The sequence below is a fragment of the Neofelis nebulosa genome, chromosome 3 (genome assembly GCF_028018385.1).
Source record: "Neofelis nebulosa isolate mNeoNeb1 chromosome 3, mNeoNeb1.pri, whole genome shotgun sequence".
In the NCBI taxonomy this organism is placed as follows: domain Eukaryota; kingdom Metazoa; phylum Chordata; class Mammalia; order Carnivora; family Felidae; genus Neofelis; species Neofelis nebulosa.
Window position 1 is genome coordinate 53,600,499 of NC_080784.1, and position 18,768 is coordinate 53,619,266.

At 40.7% G+C, this 18,768-nt stretch overlaps 1 long non-coding RNA gene across 1 annotated transcript in view; it reads right to left on the bottom strand.

Annotated features, from left to right (window-relative positions):
- The window catches only part of LOC131506824 (uncharacterized), a 34,585-nt gene that overhangs the window by 15,509 nt on the left and 308 nt on the right, over nt 1-18,768 (bottom strand). Inside the window, exon 2 of the long non-coding RNA XR_009259165.1 lies at nt 12,996-13,050. This is a non-coding gene — a long non-coding RNA (uncharacterized LOC131506824). The remainder of the gene's footprint in view (nt 1-12,995; nt 13,051-18,768) is intronic.

Genomic DNA, 18,768 nt, shown 5'->3' on the forward strand with positions numbered 1-18,768 from the left:
ACATCATGAAAATTTGGCCCTATAATTTCTTCTAAGAATGTTATAGTTTAAATTCTTACATTCAGGTATGATTCATTTTGAGTTAATTTTTTGTATATGGTGTGAGGTAGGGCTCCAACTTCATTCTTTTTTTTTTTTTTTTTATTTAAAAAAAATTTTTTTTTTAACATTTTTATTTATTTTTGAGACAGAGAGAGACAGAGCATGAATGGGGGAGGGTCAGAGAGAGAGGGAGACACAGAATCTGAAACAGGCTCCAGGCTCTGAGCGGTCAGCACAGAGCCCGACGCGGGGCTCGAACTCACGGACCGCGAGATCATGACCTGAGCCGAAGTCGGACGCTTAACCGACTGAGCCACCCAGGCGCCCCTCCAACTTCATTCTTTAGCATTTGGCAACACAGTTGTTCTGGCACCATTTGTTTAAAAGAATATTCTTCCCCACTGAATGGTCTTGGCACCCTTGTTGAAAATCAATTTACCATAGACATATGGTTCTTTCTGGGCACTCAATTCTATTCCATTGATCTATAACCTATTCTTATGCCATTATCACACAATCTTGATTAGCATTGCATTATAGTAAATTGAATTCAGGAGGTGTGAGTCCTCTAACTCTGTTTTTCTTTTGCAAGATTGTTTTGGTTATTCTGGGTCTCTTGCATTTCCATATAAATTTTATAATCAACTTGTTAATTGCTACAAAGAAGTTAGCTGGGATTCTAATAAAGATTATGTTGGATGTGCAGATCACTTTGGGGGGAATATTGTCTTTTAAACACTGTTAAGGCTCTCAATATACCAACATGGGATACCTTTCCAAAATTTCATTTAATGATACTTTGTAGCTTTCTGAACATAAATTGTATATACTTCTTTAGTTAAATTTATTGCTAGGTATTTTATTCTTTTTTGTAAATGGAATTGTTTACCTTATTTTCAGATTGCTCATTGCACGCATATAGAAATACAATGGGTTTTTATGTGTTGATCTTGCATCCTGCAACCTTGCTGAACTTATTAGTTCTAATAGTTTCTTTTTAAGTAAATTCCCTAGATTTTCTATATACAAGAGTATGTTGAGTGTGAATAGAGATAATTTTATTTCTCTATTTTTTAAATCTTTTTTCTAATTTGGATGGATACCTTTTATTTTGCTTTATTGCCTAATTTCCTTACTAGAACCTTTAGTACAATATTGAATAGAAGTGGCAAGAACACTTGGCCTTATTCCTGATCTTAGGGAACCATTAGTATAATGTGAATTGTGGTTTCTCATAGATGTCTTTTATCAGGTTCAGGAAGTTCCTTTCTATAGTTTGTTGAATATGTTTTCTTTATTATTATTATTTTTTTTTTTTTTTAGTGTTTTATTTATTTTTGAGACAGAGAGAGACAGAGCATGAGCAGGGGAGGGGCAGAGAGAGGTTGAGACACAGAATCCGAAGCAGGCTTCAGGCTCTGAGCCGTCAGCACAGAGCCTGACGCGGGGCTCCATCTCATGAACTGTGACATCATAACCTGAGCTGAAGTCGGAAGCTCAACCAACTGAGCCACCCAGGCGCCCCTAATATGTTTTCTTTTTTAATCAAAAAAGGGTGTTAGATTTTGTCAAGGGCTTTTCCTTCATCTACTGAGATAATTATGTGTATTGTTTTTTATTCTATTGATACGGTGTATTACATGAATTGACTTTCAGGTGCTAAACTAACCTGCATTCCTGGGATAATACTCACTAGATCATGGTGTGTAACCCTTTTTATATGCTGCTCGATTTGGTTTGCTAGCACTTTGTTGAGGATTTTTGCGCCCATATTCATCAGATATTGGTCTGTAGTTTTCTTGTGATGTCTTTGTCTGGTTTGGGTGTCAGGGTAATACTGGCTCATAGAATGAGTTGAGAAGTATCCTCTTCTTTTACTTGTAAAGAATTGGTATTAAATCTTTCTTAAATGGTAGAATTGATCAATGAATCCACCTGGGCCTGAGCTTTTTTTGTAGGTAGTTTTTTTTTATTACTAACTTAATGTCTTCATTTGATATAGGTCTGTTTCAATTTTCTATTTCACCTTGAGTTGTTTTCAGGTGTTTGCATCCTGCTAAGAACTTGTCCATGTCATACAAGTAGTCTAAGGTCATCTAATCCTAAATGCATCCGACCTCGTCATATATAAATTATCTATTTTTCACCAATTTTTCTTTTCTTTTTTTTTAATTACCAGTTTTTCATAGTATTCCTTATAATCCTTTTTGTTTATGTAAGGTTGGTGGTAAGGTCTCCTCTTTCATTCTGACTCTAGTAACTTGAGCCTTCTTTCTTTCATTCTTGGCCAATTGTTATTGATTTTATCAATCTTTTAAAATAATCAACTTTTGGTTTCATTGCTTTTTTTCCTATTGTTTTTGTATTCTCTATTTCATTAATTTCTGTTCTAATATTTATCTGGTATTTCCTTCCTTCTGCTTGCTTTAGGTTCAGTTTCCTCTCTCCAGGATCTTAGGATGGAAGGTTAGGTTATTGATTAGAGATCTTTTCTTTTTTCATATAGACATTTTCAGCTATAAATTTTCCTTCAGGCACTCCCATAACAGTATAAGTTTTGGTAAGTTGTATCTTCATTTTCATTCATTGCAAAATATTTTTTTAAATTTCCATTATTATTTATACTTTGATCTATTGGTTATTTAGGATTGTATTGTTTTAGTTTCCACCTATTTGTAAGTTTTCCAAATTACTTTCTGTTATTGACTTCTAATTTAATTCCATTGTGGTCATAGAACATACTCGCATAATTTAAATCATTAAAAACTTATTAAGGTTTGTTTTATGGTCTAACATATAATCCATCCTGGAGAATATTCCACGTGCATTTGAGGAGAATATACATTTTGCTGTTGTTGAGAGGAGTGTTCTATAGCAGATTCTATTTTTAAAGTTGTTATGTAAAATTTCAAATGCATACAAAAGTAGAGACAGCTTATGGTGAACCCTTCATGTACTCACCACTCAGCTTCAATAATCTCATGGCCAATTTCAGGAGTTTTGACAGGTAATACCTCGGTGGTTCCCTATCACTGTAACAACTTGGATTCTCTGGTCAGTGATGGCTTCCCAGGTGAGAAGGTCAAGAGAGACAAAGATCTTTTGGCATGCTGCCAAAATGTCCCCCGCTCAGGAGTTGAGGAGCAAGCTCTGAGTAGTGGGTAATCTCTGTTGGACCTCCAAAAATGTTAACACAAAGGGAAAACAGAATTAAGCCTTGTCAAAATTTTATGGTATGTATAGTAGACAACCAAATAACAGATCCCCTGAGGGTCTTGGAGGAAAGATTTTTAATGCAGAACTATGTTGTTTACATTAGGTTGTTTGCTAAAGTAAGTGCTTGTAAAATACTATCTTGTCTAATATCAGTTAAGATTTTATGGCCATATCTTAGCATGTCTTTGTAGAGTGTGGAGCAGATACTCTGTAATTTTTGTTTGTGTATTACAAATCATGGCAGGTCTCATGGCAGGTCTCAGTTATTGCTTGTAAAGCTGGCAGAATGCTTTCTTGTTTGCTCCAAGGTCATACTTCTAACACCCCATTTCTTTCAATCAATACATTACAATATTTATTTTGCTTTATTTTGTAATGTCTTCAGTCTTTTCTAAATGTTTCTACTGTTTCTTCTTTCCCTTGACTGTCACTCAAGTGACAGTTTCCTCGTGTGTCTTATAATTTATCATTGTGAGATCGTGTTCCATGGAGCCTATCTGTAATAGTTCTTTGACTCGGGTTTAAGGTGTAATCCTTGAGTGAATATTTACATTTGTTTTTGCAAGCACCTGATGTATTAGCAATCCGGGATGTCTTTAAAGTAAATTATCAGTTTGGTGCTTCCAGGATTCTCAAACAGTATACATTCTGGTCCTACACCTGTGTGAGGGTAAAATGCAAATTCTTAAACATATTTGTCTCCCTTTCACCTAGAGGAAAGGGCAAGAGAGACAGGTTTCCTTAATATCTCAAGAGAGAAAGGATTTTTCCCCTGGATTACCAAATGAGGTGTGGTTTTCAGGGTCCCAGCCTTATAAACAAAGGTCTCTAGGTAGGTAGACTTCTCACCTGTGTGGGTACTAGGCTTTGTCTTCCTTTCCCCTCAACAAAACTCTTTATTTATTATTTTATAAAACTTTTTATTTACTTTAAGAGAGAGAGAGAGAGCATGCACAAGCAAGGGAGGGGCAGAGAGAGAGAATTCCAAGCAAGCTCCGCACCGTCAGTGTGGAGACCAACTCGGGGCTCAAACTCAAGAACTGTGAGGTCATGACCTGAGCTGAAGTCGGACACTTAACTAACCGAGCCACCCAGGCGCCCCCCTTAAAGAAACCATTTAAACGGAAACTCCAGGCCTCCAGATGTTCCTTGAGCAGTAACTTTTCCATATCCTTGCTTGTTTCTCTGAATCCATGATTTATATTAATTTTGGTCTTGGAGGATTTTCTTTTACTTTTACTAAGCTGGCTAGGCACTTAATAGTTTGTTGTTTTTTTTAATATTTGTAAATATTTGTTGTTTTAGGGGCACCTGGGTGGCTTAGTCATGAATCATCTCACTTTGGCTCAGGTCATTATCTCAGGGTTCGTGATTTCCAGTCCCACATCGGGTGAGCCTGAGCCCCACTTCAGGTAAAAACACGAGCCCCGCTTTGGGTAAACCCCACTTCTCTCTCTCTCTCTCTCTCTCTCTCTCTCTCTCTCTCCTGCTGCCCTTCCTGGGATTCTTTCTCTCTCTCTCCACCCCTCGCTCACTTGTGCCCTCTCTCTCTCTCAAAAAAAATTGTTTTAAAAATAGACAATTGTAGGTGTCTTATGCTAAAAGGATTAATAGGGTTTGCATTCTGCCATATTGCTGAGCATGGTTTCTTTAAACTTAGAGCTTTATTTCAGCTAGAACTTATTTCAAATTTTTTTTATTATTTATTTTGAGAGGGGGGAAGGGAGGGAATGAGCGGGGGAGGGGCAAGCAGACTCCACACTTGCAGCACAGAACCTGATGCTGGGCTCGAACTCACAAACCATGAGATCATGACCTGAGCCAAAACCAAGAGCTAGACGCTTAACTGACTGAGCCACCCAGGTGCCTCTAGTTTGAGATAGGGCTATATTTCACTTTTGTAGACTCAAATGGCATAAAAGGAAAGGTGCAATGGGAAACTGGCACTGAGTGAGTGTGTGTTAGGAACTTTGATGAGTTCACCTTTACGGACAAAGGATACACAAAAGCAAATGTCAAGTAATAAACAGATTGCCTTCATAACTTTGGTTACCGTCTGCTACCCACACTAGTCCTGATTCCTTTTGATACAAAAGGTTGAAATGACCTTTATTCTTTTTTGTAGTGCTTCGTTCATTGCATTTCCTCTGTTCTCATACACTAGCTTTTTCCTGATGAGCTTTCCTGTTGAGAAAAACTTCTACTTGTTCTTCCTGACTCCTCTAGGAAGGTGGGACCTAAATAAAGATGGGTGATTAGGATCATGGATAGATTCAAACACTTTGGACTGAGTTTGGGTTCACATAAAGGCAATCTGAGGGTGCTAAGAGAGTAAGTATTGAATTTTCAAGCCCATCTAAATACAGAAACTTAGAATCCAGGATGAATCCCATTGCAATTAACTTTGGAGAACCATCTTAATTCTTTGATATATCAAATACATATAAATAAGCCATTGACCAGAACTTAAAGGTGGTTTTGCTTCAGAGTGATTTAAATTACAATGCACAACCTTTTTAGAAATGAGAGAACACTAAGTGGAGACTATGTTCTGTTTAAAGGTTAAAATATCCAATTTGGGATTCCTTCCTACACTTTGGAATAGAAAAAGTTTAGTCTCTCTCCTTTTTGAGAACACTGTATTTTATTGCAAACTAGATATTGTAATTAAGTTATATCTATATGATAGAAGTCTAACAGTCTATTTTTACTTTTTTTTTCCTGCAGTGAAGCCTATATATCCCTTTTCTTATTTTCTGCTTCTCTACTCAGAAGGTTCCCCTGTTTACTTATCTCTACCTCGCTGGGCTTCATGAAGCATTTGCCATTGTGTTTCCATAGTGCTAACTTACAGACATTCCAATAACTACACACTCCCGATAGTTGTTACAGTCACTATTACAACAATTCTTCAGGTCCTGCTTTTGCACTTGGCTGGGCACTGCAGAACCATAGCAACCTCAGAGATGTTGTCGAATAAGAAGACAGCTTCTGCCCCCCCGACCCCTGACCAGCTTTACTGAGTTATTGATGACATAGAACATATGTAAATTTAAGTTGTACAGTGTGGTGACTTGATACAAGTATGTACTGTGAAATGATTTCCACAGTAAGGTTGGTTAACACAGCCTGGATGTGCCTTTTTAAGGCTGTCTTTGAGACCTAGCCTAGCTGCTTCTCCTATGTGATCTTTTTTTTAATTTTTTTTTTAATATTTTGTATTTATTATTGAGAGACAGAGAGAGACAGAGCATGAGCATGGGAGGCGCAGAGAGAGTTTGAGACACAGAATCTGAAGCAGGCTCCAGGCTCTGAGCTGTCAGCATGGAGCCCGACGCGGGGCTCGAACTCAGGAACTGTGAGATCATGACCTGGGCCGAAGTTGGACACCCAACCGACTAAGCCACAGAGGCGCCCCTCCTATATAATCTTTTTTACTTAAATTGTGCAGAACTACCATGAGGGTTCTAAATGGAAGTAGCCGCTCCCATCTCAAGAATCGACCCAGTGGGCTGTTTGGTAATCATCTATATCTTCCCGGGTGTTCCAAAAATTTGGCAAGGACCTGGCTTGTCTGTCGATACCCTGTCTTCCAATAACCCACTCGAATTCGAGAGCTGGACTTCTCACCTGTATTTGGGAAAGAGACTGAGAATAGCATCATGTTGGGACATTTTAATGGCTGTCTTAGACGTCTAAAAGACCGACAAGCTGTGACTGGTAGTATTCCTGTGTCAGGTATTATAGTTCAATCTGATGTCTAGCAGGAATCACAGGTCTTAAAACCAGTCAGTCTTGGGCACAGATCCTAACTCCTCCACCAGCTGTGTGGTTTGCAATTTAAAAATTGTTCCCTCATCTGGAAAATGGGGATAACACTAACCAACTCATAGTATTGTTCTGAGGATTAAAAAATAATGTGTGTGAATGATGCCCCTGCCCCCAAATATCCAGGTTCTAACCCCTGGAACCTGTGAATATTACCTTATATGGCAAAAGAGACTTGGCAGATGTGATTATTAGAGGTCCATTGAGAGGATGTGACCCACCAGCTGGACCCAGACAATTGGAGGCTCTTCATCCCCTTCCATGTGCTTGGAATGTACATTCTGCCACCATTTCCACAATGGTGTTTTCAAGAATGCAGCCTTGAGAGAGCAATGTGTTTTTGAGACCACCTAGATAGTATATGTGATCAAACCCAGTTAAGGCCTCTGTTTAAACTTTTAAGTTTCTGGTGGGTAAGCATGGAGATCCACTGGTCTTGCAGCTGCCTGATAGGAATCCTGTGTGAATTTCCCTTGTTTATTACACCTGTCATCTACCAATCTGGAACGGTCTGCCTCTTTCTTTGGTTTCTTCTTACGCTCCACGTATGGGGACCGATTTGTAAACCAACAGTAATTAAGTCGAAGATCTTAAGATGGGGAGATTATCCAAGGGGCACTTAGGTGCCTCATCAGGTTAAGCGTCCAACTCTTGGTTTCGGCTCAGGTCGTGATCTTGCAGTTTTCTGAATTCGAGTGCCTTGTCGAGCTCTGCGCAAGCAGCACAGAGCCGGCTTGGGATTTTCTCTCCCTCTCTCTCTGCCCCTCCCCCACTCACACTGTCTCTGTCTCTCTCAAAATAAATAAATAAACTTAAAAAAATAAAAAGATGGGGAGATTATCCTGGATTATTTTGGTGGGCCCTAAATTCAATCATAAGTATCCTTATAAGAGGGAGGCAGAGGGAGAGTTGACTACAGAGGAAGAAGGCAAGGTGGCTACTGAAGCAAGATGCTTTGAAGATGGAGGCAGGAGCCCCAGGCCAGGGATGCAGCTGTAGAGGGTAAAAAAAGCAAGGAGCCTTTTGGAGAGTGTGGCTCTGCCCACAAGCACCTTGATTTTAGCTTAGTGAAAATGATTCAGACTTCCGACTTCTAGAACTGTGAGAGAACAAAGGTGGGCTGTTTTAAGCCACTAATTTTGTTGTAATATGTTACAGCATCCATAGGAAGCATACACAGTATGTAAGGGCCGGAACATAGTAAATGTTCAATAACTATTGTTGCCTCACCTCCCCATCACATACATACGCTAGCCACCATTAGTTGAATACTCACTGTATCAAGGTGACAGCACCTGCAGCTTCAGAGTCACCTGAGGAGCTAGGGGAACAAGCATAGGCTCCCAGAGGTTCTGATTCCATAGGTTTGGGGAGGAGCCTGGGAATCTGCATGTTTCTCTCTGCCTCCACCCCCCGCCGAAATTCTGATATAAATGTTCTGCACACAGTGTAAGAAACACTGCCTACAGCTAAAAATAATCTGCAGTCACCGCCAAGGTGACCTCAAGGGGGTGAAGGCAAGCAGGAGGAGGCTCTCTTCAAAGGCAGTTCAAGAACAAGCTACAGAAATCAGTCTCCACACCTGTAGGGGCGGCCTCCAGCATTCCAGACCTGCCCTTTTAGAGGACCTGTACAGGACACCTGGGAATGAGATACACTATCAAAATGCCCTTTCCTGGAATCTATAAAAATGGTCACAGAAAAGGTCTTGGCAATCCTCCTAGGAACAGAAGGAATCTGCATTTCTCACCATCATAAACAGTTCAAATTTACAGGAACGGTCCTAGGAGTCAAGGAGAAGGTGCCCAGAGGACCAAAAAACAACAATGCCCTGTTTCCAATTTTATCAATACTTGAGATGTAGCCAGCTGTGTGCTAAACCTGTGCTGGCCGCTTTATGAATTTCAAATAATTACATAATTCCATTTCATCCTCTTGACAGCATGCGGGGCCGGTAATTTTCATTTTATACGTAGGAAAACTGAAGCTCAGAGAGGTTCAGTAAATTGCCTGAGCCCACACAGTTGATAAGTACTGAGGCAGGGCTCCACATTCTTTCTCTGAGTCGACCGCCTGTGGAAGAATTCTGGATTGCCACAGGGTACAATCTGACCCACACAGCAGCATCTCTCTGCCACTGGCCACTGCTGTCCCCAGGGTGTGCCCTCTGATAAAGTAGTATGGACCTAGGGGTCCAGCCTGCTTAGTCCACAGCATTTTCCAGTTTCCTCCATTGATTTTCTTCTCCCATGGTGGGCAGGCATGGAAGCTTGTGTCCAGGATAAGGGCTACTGCCAGGGTGGGGAAGCTATGAGGACAAACTGATGAGCTGTGGCTCAAACACGATCCAGAGATGAGAGTCACGTCACATGGAGAACCATGATGGAGGAGTAAGGGACACCGGAATCACCTGGATTGTTCTTGTCAATTTTTTCTTAATCTTTTGTGTTATATAGTTTTTGTTTTTGTTTTTAAATAACAGGATGACCATCTGTTCTAGTTTGCTAGGGCCACCATAACAAAATACCAGCCTGGGGGCTTAAACAACAGTTTATTTTCTTATGTTCTGGAGGCTGGAAGTCCAAGATCAAGGTGTTGGCAGGGTTGATTTCCCCTGAGGCCTCTCTCCTTGACTTGCAGGTGGCCATCTTCTTCCTGTGTCCTCACATGGTCTTCCCTCTGAGAGTGTCTGTGTCCCACTGTCCTCTTCTTATAAAGACATTAGTCATATTGGATTAGAGCCCACCCCAATGACCTCATTTAACTTTAATTACCTCTTAAAAGATCTTATTTCCAAATACACATCCTGAGGCACTAGGGGTTAGAACTTCAACATATGAATTTGGGAAGGACACAATTCAGCTCATACCTGCCTATTCAAGCTTTCTCCCACTCCTCCTCAAAGGAGAAAATAGTGGTTAAAGCACAGATCATCAGAGCTTGGCTTCATTAAGTCCTCCCCTATCATTTTCTCCTGCATGACGATAACCCGCTAGCTTCTCTTATGTGTACCTTAATTTCCCCTTTTCCTGCATGACTAAAACAATGAGAAGATGCCACTTGGGTTGAATGTACCATCATTCCAACAACACACTCAGCTGTAATAGAAACCTAAACATCATCTTCGTCTTATATTTCCATGGCACCTTACAGTTTACAGCTTTATTTCATAAACAGTACTCGATGCTTAGCATAACTTGGTTCTGTAGGAGTTGCTAGCCTGATTTTGCAGGTAAGACAAGAGTAAAAGTGACCATCCCACCCCTATGTGACTAGCAGCGTGTGTTAATATGATCTGTTGAGGCCTCCCTCTAACCCTAAACACACATAGGGGAGAAAATGTTGTTTTACTACAGAGTCAATTTTCCTACCAATGGCCGGGATGGGTAATAACACTGTTTTTTTTCTTTTTCTTTTCTTTTCTATTCCTTTCTTTTCTTTTCTCTTTTTCTTTTTCTCTTTCTCTTTCTCTCTAAGAATGAATTCTCTTTGGTTCTTTAGAAAACAAGGGCAAATAACTATCTTTGGTGATGGTGGTAGAGGATGCCCCAAGGAGATTATTCCTTTGAAATCAGTAGTGTGTCAGAACTTCCCTCACCTTGCTTCCCCAACTTTATCTTCTGGCCTTTTGGAACTGATGACTGACATGGTTACCCCTTTTTTGATTGTTCCTTTATTTCATTAACATTTGCCCAGTGTCCTCTATGCACCTGGGACTGTGAGGAGCTCTGAGAGGGGAGGAAGCACTGAGATAAATAGGATATAGACCTGTCATTCTAAAAAATCATATGGTCTAGTGAGAAACTAATATGACTGGGAATATTACAAAGGAGAGAAAGGAGGGAATGAGTAAAGGAATGTCAAGTGTGAGCCACATAGATATGTGGCCATATTCAGTTTTCAGATTTAAAATTGAAATCTGAGGATGAGGCCCATTTAAAAAATATGTTTCATGTTTCCTTGGTAGCGATGACAAAAAGTCTCTCCTCAGTCAGACTCTAGTCAGGTCATCTGGGCCTTCTTGATCAGGCCTCATCCTTGGTCTGTAAAAACTGCAGACTCTGCACAAATGATTTTATCCAACCCCCTTCCTCCCCTCACCCCCACTATGAATCCTTGAATACACACTAACTTGATTTCTTTTTTTTTTCAAAGGATACATGTATCCCTATATTTATTGTAGTATTATTTACAATAGCCAAATTATGGAAACAGCCCCAGTGTCAATGTAATGGAATATATGGTCCATCAATGATAGTAATATTCATATATATTTTTTATATATGGATGATCTTTCTTGTGGCTGAATAATATTCCATTATTGTATATATTTTATATACACACTAACTTGATTTCTAACAGTTCAAGACCACATCCTTGGATGACCCTTACCCACCTTAAAACACAAAAGCTCAAGGTGACCGAAAGAATTTACTGTTTGGGTGCCTGGGTGGCTCAGTCTGTTGAGCCTCCAACTTCAGCTCAGGTCACGATCTCACAGTTTATGAGTTCGAGTCCCACATCAGGCTCTGTGCTGATAGCTCAGAGCCTGGAGCCTGCTTCTGATTCTGTGCCTCCTTCTCTCTCTCTGCCCCTCCCCCGTTCATGCTCTGTCTCTCTCCCTCTCCCCAAAATAAATAAATATTAAAAAAATTTTTTTAAAGAATTTACTGTTTGTTCTAGCCAACACCTGATGATAGGCCCCCGTCAGCCTCTATGGAGGATTTGCTAAAAGGGGCTTACAATTGTGAATCCTTCCTCTGTCCCTCTGGATGGATATGTATCTCCTACAACTCAGGAATGAATTTCTCACAGACCTGAAATCCATTCCTTTGAAATACAATCCTCAGGAAGTATAGGGCCCCTGTCTCCCAGTCTGTGAGAGGATAGAACCTTAAATTCGATTAACTGTCCCCTAACAGACACAGCTGGCCTAATAGCATTTATACTGACCAAGCTTTTGTAATTTTTCACTTCCATGCCTCTGTGCAAGCCCCCTTCCTATTCTCCCATTCTCCCTTGGAAATGCCCAGTCACCTCTGAACAAACTGAACTTGAGTTCAGTTCACTCTGGACCCTTCCCTACTGCAATAATGTATTACTGATTACAATCTGTCCTGACCACTTTAGCTCGTGTCTGGCTTTTTTCATCTTTGACACTGATAATGACAGAATATCCTCTTAAATCTTCGGGTAAGAAATTGAAAGTTGTAGAAAATAGACTTCCATTGCTCCTTAGAAACAAAACCCTGAGGGAGGGACACACACACACACACACACTGAAACCAAGGAGAAAAAGTGAAAGTAAATCAAGGTACCGGAGACTTTTCACCAGGGAGACACTGATTAAAAATGCAGCAGAAATCCGGCAGAGGATGCAACTACCACATCTTTCCTGGTGCCTGGTCACATACACGTCCACGCTCCTTGGGGACGAGCAGATGGAGGAAGTGGAGAGCAGAGGCCAGATGAAGAGACATGTCCTGGGCCATTAGCTGGTATGTGTAGACAAACTGGCTTTTCATTCTTTTCCTGTTCCCCAGCCATCCTATCTCAAAAAATAAAAACTAAACTAGACTTAAGTGATGGAGAAGGAAGCTTTGGCAGTAGAAAGAGCACTGATAAGAAAGTTATAAGAAGGAGCACCTGGGTGACTTAGTTGATTGAGCGTCTGAGTCTTGCTTTCAACTCAGGTCATGAGCTCAGGTTCATTAGATTGAGTCCACGTCGGGCTCTGTGCTGACAACATGTAGCCTGCTTGGGATTCTCTCTCCCTCTCTCTCTGCCCCTTCCCTACTTGTGCTCTGTCTCTCCCTCTAAACAAACACACACACACACACACACACACACACACACACACAAAAAGAAAGCCCCAAGGAAATGGGTTTCCTTCCCGGTCTGCCACTCACCAGTTGTTTGATTTTAGGCACGTTGTTTTGCATCTCTGAGCCTCGGTTTCCTCATCTGTAAAATGAGAGGGTTGGATTAGATTATTCTATTTCATTTACATGTATTTATCAAATATTTATTATGTACCCATCACTGTGCTCAACTCCGGGGCTACAAAGATCAGTGGAACCCAGTCCTTGCCTTTATACAGGTGAAGGAGTGAACACTAGAGTGTCCCGGAAGCCACGGACTAGGGCATGGGGCCTGCGCAGGGAAGGAAGTGAGTTAAAGAAGGCTGGCAGGGACTCAGAGTCTACCTGAGCAGGGCAGGTTGAGTGTAAAAGAAGGCTAGGAAAAGGAAACTGTGGTCAGAAGGTGGAATTTCAGGATTTGAAAATGTCAGATGTACAGAAATTTTGGCTGGTATAAGTTTACACTGTGTGGACTTGAAATTTTGAATGCATGATTTGGCAACTCATATTTGAACTCCTACCAGTAACCCCTTACAATAAAACAATAAAACAATTGTTTTTTTTTTTAATTTTTTTTCAACGTTTTTAATTTATTTTTGTGACAGAGAGAGACAGAGCATGAACGGGGGAGGGGCAGAGAGAGAGGAAGACACAGAATCGGAAACAGGCTCCAGGCTCTGAGCCATCAGCCCAGAGCCCGACGCGGGGCTCGAACTCACGGACCGCGAGATGGTGACGTGGCTGAAGTCGGACGCTTAACCGACTGCGCCACCCAGGTGCCCCAAAACAATAAAACAATTTTTAAAAACCCAATAAAACAATGAAGTTCACAGCAGGAGTCACTAGTGCCCAGTCTTTCCGTAGTCTTTGATGAACTTTTAGAATCTAAACTTTCTCAGGAGGGTCTTCAATTATACTTCTCTGTCAGGGCTGTATTAAAATCGAGTTGCCAATCCAAGCCACTCCAGACTAGATACAGTGCTAAGCCACAGCTCCAAGTCTGCTATGGTGTTTAGCTGCCAGAACTTGCATTAATGACCATTATATTACAGTATGTCTTTTTTTATTTTGATTCTTTCAATCTCAATTTTGAAAATGTCCGAATATAGAAAAGTTGGAAGATTGGTACCTGAGATATCCTTAAATCCTTCCCCCAAATTAACCAATTATCAATTATTTGCCACATTTTCATCCTGTGTGTGTGTGTGTGTGTGTGTGTGTGTGTGTGTGTATTCTCTATGTATGTGTATATGTGTGTGTTCTCTCTATGTGTGCATGCATATATATGCACACATATACAATCCATATATATTTTTCTGAAACATTTGGAAGCTGCGGACATCGGGATACTTCATCTTTAAACATTTCAGCATGTATCTTGAGAAAGAAGACAATTTCCTCCTACACAATCACATTATTATTATCCCATCTGTAAAAAATCAACATTTACTCAATAATGTCAACTAACAGGGGCGCCTGGGTGGCGCAGTCGGTTAAGCGTCCGACTTCAGCCAGGTCACGATCTCGCGGTCCGTGAGTTCGAGCCCCGCGTCAGGCTCTGGGCTGATGGCTCGGAGCCTGGAGCCTGTTTCCGATTCTGTGTCTCCCTCTCTCTCTGCCCCTCCCCCGTTCATGCTCTGTCTCTCTCTGTCCCAAAAATAAATAAAAAAAAAAAAGTTGAAAAAAAAAAATTAAAAAAAAAAAAATAATGTCAACTAACATACAATCCATGTTCACACTTTGCCCCAAAGTCTTCTGTAGTTTTTTGGGGTTTTTTGTGTGTGGGGGGGGGGGTCAGGGATTTAATCAAGTTTCTTGTCTTGCACGTGGTTATTACATCCCTTTCTTTACCTCCTATGAATCTGGAATGGGTCTCTTGCCTTTTGCTTTTGTTTTGGTGTTCCACGGTACTGAATTTTTAGGGGAGCCCAAGCCAACTGCCTTGTAGAATATCCCATTCTGTGGATGTGTCTGGTGGTTTCTCAGGCTTAGATTCAAGGTAAGCACATCTGGCCAGGGCATATCCCAGGAGATGTTGTGTGCCTATTACTGTCTCACAGCAGGAGGCTCAGAATGACTGGATGTTGCATTGTTCATCACTTGGTTATCGTGACGATCACCAGATCTCTCCATTATAAAGATATGCTTTTCCTTTGGTAATTACTTTGTGATCTGTGGGGTGACACTTGTGGATCTGTCCTCTTTGGGTGGTCATCTCTGAGAAAAAACGATGGGGTAAGAAGAGCAGAATAGGATGGGAAAGGAAAGGACAGTGGAGGAAAGCCAAAGGAAGTACAGTAAGGGAAGACATGGGGAGGGAAAGTGGAACAGTTGTCATAGTCTATTGAACAAATTAAAGGACTGAAAACAAAACTACATGTCACATTTAAAATTTTACGTAAAGCCTCCTGTAAATAATGTGGGGGAAAAATGGGAAGCGACGTAGCTGTGACTAAAAGAGTCGAGGGCAGACTGAAGTTGCTTCCCTGCTTTATTGGACACTGACCCCAACTTAGGTTCAGTGATGATAAAATAAACTCCAATAGTGATCACTTAATTAGCATCGTTGACATTGCCACCTAGTAAATTCTCCCACTTAATTATGCCTTTATTTTAGATGTGACTCTTTATTTTAATTATATCCAATTAGATGTAATTGCATATTCTTAGTTCATTTCATTATGGCTATGAGCAGAGAAGCACTTTGCCAAAAAGAGTGTGTTGACTTTCTGAATATTCTCTTTATTCCTCTTCGCAGCTGCCAGAGTGTGCAGGGGTGGTTGAGTTCACACATAGGTTTCCCACTATCAACTGCATCCCTCTGGCATGCATTCATTTGACATTGCTCCTGTTGAGACATGGGGTCTACACCCTCTCCCACTGAAACTGGGTGGGGTTTTGTGCTGTTTAAAATCAAGACAGTGCTGTGGAAGTGACATTATGTGACATCAGAGTCTAGGTCATAAAAGTTGATGCAGCTTCTGCTTTACCCTTGGGAATATTCACTCTGGACTCCAGAGTGCTTTGTATGCAGCCCAACTGCCCTGTGGCCAACTTACTAGGAGAAATACCAAATTGACTCCCAAGGAAACCATGGGAGAGCCCTGGAGACTACAGAGAAGGGTGCTGGGCAGTGCCCAGATGCTTCAGCCTCTCCCCCTCCTACTACTCCAGCTCTAGCTACCAACTGCTGGATGTTGTTTTAAGCAACCATGCTTGGGCTGATTTATTTTATGTGCAATAGCAACAGTCCCTCATCCGTCCAGTTTGTCACCTTCTTCTAAGATGCCGGGTTGCTGTTCTGATTGGTTCCAAAAACCAAAGTGGCTCAGTGAACAGACATAAGGAATGTGGCTATTAAAGAACACCCAGATTCTTTAAATCAGTGCTTTCTCAAACTTTGATGTTCATAAAAATCATCTAGGCATCTTCTTTAAGTGCAGATTCTGATTCAGTAGCTCTGGAGTGAAACATTCCTTTTTTTTTTTTTTTTTCTCTTTCTTTCTTTCTGTTTTTTGAGAAAGAGACAGAGAGAGTGTGAGTTGGGGAGGAGCAGAGAGAGAGGGAGACAGAGAATCCCAAGTAGGCCCCATGCTGTCAGCACAGAACCTGATGTGGGGCTCAAACTCATGAAACCATGGGATCATGACCTGAGCTGAAATCAAGAATCGGATGCTTAACTGACTGACCACCCAGGTGCCCCTGGAGTGAAATATTTCTAATAAAGTTCCCAGGGAATGCTAATGATGCTGGTCCCTGTCCTACACTTCCCCACCAGAGCAAGATTTGAACTGGGTGCAAAATCTCAAGAGGAAACTGTCAGCTATTTAAGGATAGCTGGTGTGCAAACTGCTGGGAATGGGGTTTGGGAACTGTCGTGCCAGGTAGAGAGAATAGGAACGATGAGATCTGTGATGCTGATCACTGCCTAAGGGGCTAGATCACAAAAGGACCTACAAGAAAAGAAAAAAGAAATTTAGAACATAAAGAGGGCTTTAGCTACCAAATGGAAAAATAGTCTTGAGGGAAACCCTGTTGGAAGAAATGAGACCAACTAAGAGGCTTTCTCCTTAAGTACTGTGAGAGATGGTGGTGGCATCAGCCTTGGCGATGGAGAGAGGTGGGGGATTTTAAGAGTTATTAGATCACAATTTGGTGATTGATTTGCTTACGGGATGAAGGGAGGAAGAACACAAGGAAGATAGGCACAAGGTGATCAAGTTTGACTCAGCTGCCTGCTACAGTCAAGCACATGGAGAAAAACTGCTCATCAATGGCACATACAGGCAGCGTCTTCTCTATCTCAAGTGCTCCTGCTACTTTTGGCAACTGTAGATCGGCTTTCTTCAAACTACTTTCAAATGCTCCATTTCTACTAACTACTCAAGGCCTGGTAGAGAAACAGAGCCGGGAAAGTAAACCTGTACTTCAAAATTTCCATACTTACTCTCTTAGTTTCTGTTCATTAGTTGTGTAGGGTGTGTTGGCCTTCCCACATTAGCTGTTACTTTTTGAGGGCAAGTGCTGATGACCCAGTAGGCACCTAATACATGCTAGGTGACTATTTGATAGAATACAAGATGATTACACATTAATGCCATTTATTATCTCACAAAATAATAATAAAAGTAATAACACTTGTAAGGTGTTGAGTATTTTACATGCATTATAAATGCCATCATCTTCTTTTGTTTATCAGAATCATCTGAGACCCTTACAACCAGGCTGTTTGTTTTGACTACAGCCTCCTCGAATTTAATGTAATAGAATGGAAGCCTGTCCTATTACTGTTGAGCTCGACTGCCACCTACTGTTCAGGTACTTATTAAGTTCACAAATGGCGCTCCGTCTCTGCTCTATTCTTTGCTATTGAATATTTGTTTTCTGCAGATCTCAGGGGCTTTCTATGCTTTGAGTTTCAACCCAGAGTAGGTGTAATTTTTTAAGTTTCCGGTGTTCCATTATAGCAATCCAACATGATACTGACAATTTTCTCTTGTGGGCAAAGAGTTTATGCCTTTATGGAATATTAAACATTTTAAAATGTAATGACACACTGTTTTTTTTCCATAGGCTTTTTTTTTTTTTTCAGTTAAACTAAAAGAAAAGGTCACAGAATTTTGGAAGAATTTTTCCCTACCTCAAGCAGACATCATTAACTTAAGACAAGACAGACATCTTGGCTACATTCCATTCAGAGTATAAATCTTACTCATCCTTCAAGGTCATTGTTTCAAATGATATCTTCTCCATAAAACTTTCCCTGGTTCCTCATTCTGGAAGTAAATTCTGAATTGTTATAATGAATCACAAAGTGGAAGGACGATAAAAATTCTAATTCGAAAAATAGCTTTATAAACCAGTTCCCTCATTTTCTCTTTTCTGTTGGTTCCTTTTTTTTTTTTTTTTTTTTCGTTTGGAGACAAATAAAACTGGACTCTCAGCTGTAACAATCTTATAAAGTGTTTGTTTTAATAAAGGAACATTTTAGGAAGGGCAAGGCCAGAAGCAGGGACACTGTTGGGGGGCAAGGCCAGAGGCAGGGACACTGTTGGGTGATGGGGTGAGATTTTATTTATTTCTCTCTCTATTTATTTATTTATATATATCAGGTGAGATTTTAGACAATTCATTTTGACTTTGATTGCTGTGAGACTTTAGCCTATCCGTTGTCCTCAGGTACTAGACGGTGAGGATTTCAAAGGTTAATGAAGTTACGAAAATAGTTTAAAGAAGGGGGCACTAAGCAAGAATTTATTTGAGTTAATTTCTGGTATAATTTAGGTATCTGGGAGTAGTTCAGTGGCACTGTATTTAATGG